The sequence below is a fragment of the Macrobrachium nipponense genome, chromosome 12 (genome assembly GCF_015104395.2).
Source record: "Macrobrachium nipponense isolate FS-2020 chromosome 12, ASM1510439v2, whole genome shotgun sequence".
Classification (NCBI taxonomy): Eukaryota; Metazoa; Arthropoda; class Malacostraca; order Decapoda; family Palaemonidae; genus Macrobrachium; species Macrobrachium nipponense.
The window spans coordinates 17,403,971-17,406,470 of NC_087205.1; positions in this window are offsets into that span (position 1 = coordinate 17,403,971).

Here is a 2,500-nt window from a genome sequence, read left to right on the forward strand (position 1 = left end):
TTTTATGATTGCTTTTTGACTTTGAATAGCTAGGTCAGAGTTAATTATGTTAAGCAGTTATGAAAAGGATAAGAAGAAAGGCGAACATGACTAATAAAACAAGAATAACGGGAATAGTCAAATAAGCAGATTAATATATAATATATATATTATATAGTATATATAATATAATATATATATATATAATATATATATTGATAATATATATATATATATATATTAATCTGCTTCATTTGATTATTCCCGTTATTCTTGTTTTATTAGCCATGTTCGCCTTCTTCTTATCCTTTTCATAACTGCTTACATAATTAACTCTGACCTAGCTATTCAAAGTCAAAAACAGCAATCATAAAAAAATCAAACGAATATAATTCAGTCTTATTTTTTATCGAATTCCTTCATATCATCCTGTTTTCATTTGGACACGTTGGAGAGCTGTGGGAGTCAAAACTGACGAATACATTAAGAAAGGCTAACTTCTGTAAAGCTTTCTTAGGTTGATCTTTCTGTAGGTATTCATTTCTTCTAAATAGAAATTAATTCAATTAATTTCACATGTATACCTAGACCTACTACCATAAGCATATAAGTAGCTGAAAGGATAAGAAATATGAAAGGTGACGTTCTCGTTTAAGTCTATTTCATATGTTTTTTTTTTTTTCAAGAAAAACCTACTGCTTTTATAAACGGTTGCTCTTTGACGGCTACAGGGTGTAACACGAGTGTATGCACATATTTTTGTGGGATGAAAGAAAGTTTCTTTGAACGAAAATATTTTATAAACATGCATTTTAAGGCGTCCGTTGTCGGTGCGGGCAATTTCAAAAAAGCCGTTGTCATTAGAGATGCTTTCACGAGATGAGTTCGTAGTGAGAAGTCTGATCTAATCGCCTGAGATGTAGAAAGAGAGCGGAGGTGGCGCATAGGAGTGATGGAAGGATTAGGCCTATGTTAATAAAGTATCTCCCAATAAAATGCATTCTTTAGGTTTTGAAGAAAAAAATGCATGCATCATTGAACCGTTTCCCTCCCTATCCGTGGTATTCACTGGCCACCAATAAAAAACAAAACAAAAAGAGTAAGCCTAACTGAATCTCTCATCCATCAAAGATAAGTTTGCCTATTCATTAGACTTATTCATTAGGACAACTATCAAAGATTTCAAGTGTAGATTTAAAAACCTCTTCCTCTCCATCTAAAGTATTCATCAGACACCTGTTATAAGCGTAGAGCTAGTCATGATTCCTGGTTCAGTAATGTCGTGACGCAGGCACTAGAATTCAAAATTCACAAATGAATGTTGCTCAGCAACATTTACACTATTGTATTGTCTTGCTCTCTTGTGGTGCTTCGAGGTGTTCCACCTCTAGGCCCATGTTCTAAATTTTGCCGTTTCTTTAAATAATTTGATTTTTCTATGTATGATTCTCTCCGGTTTATTAAGCTTTCTTGATATCTCTACAACAGGAACTTGCACGAATGCAGTGCAATAATTGTCTCTCGCTCATCTAGGGATGTTTCTTAGACCGATAAACGACACATTGACATTAGATTCCCGCCCCCCCAGAAAATGAATGTTCACAGGACATCAGACGAACGTACTTTACAAGCTTGCGAACTTTAGGCCTCAAACTTAAAAAGTGCTTGTGATACACCTAAAAAGTACCCGTTTTCGTGTACACTTTTAGGTTTGTGCAAGCCTTAAATATGCTTGAAATAAACCTCAATAAAAGTCTTGAAAGAGCTTCAAAAACCATGGTATAAACCTTCAAAAAGCACATGTGCATACAGACCTTAAATAGGCTTTATAAATGCCTCATAATTACCTATTAACTGCTTTTAACATACTTTGTACAATCCTGAACAGAACCTTAAATAGACTTTATAAATGCCTCATAATTACCTTTTAACTGCTTTATACAAACGTTGTAAGGATATTAAACAATCCTTATAGAGGCCCTGAAATGTGTTTACAAGGGTTTACATGAACCTTGCAATAGCTTTGAATAATAATTTTCAAGACCAATAAATGAAAGTTCATATACCTTACAAAAAATAACTCAGGAGAATGAAGGTTTTAATTTTGCTTATCATTTATTTTGCACTGACAAGTTCCAGTGTGGAATAACACTGTACAAGTAAACAGTCAAATAATGTGGCCTCTGTTTAGTATATACATAACCGACACATGCACTGGATTGATTCTTACCTCAGTAACAACAACCTCATTCCATGAAAAATTTACTGTACAAAAAGTATATATAAAGTATGCATGTACATACATACACACATGAGACTTGTGCTAATGGACAGCTATTTTTATAAAACACACATACACATAAAATAGTCTGTACCATACTGAAGACTGCAACCACTTCGAATGATACAAACAAAAGATGAAAGATTCAAATATATCACATCCCACCGAGCGCATGTACCATTTGTTTTGGTTTTATTTCTATATTTCTTTTGGTAACAGATATATGCATGTACAAACACT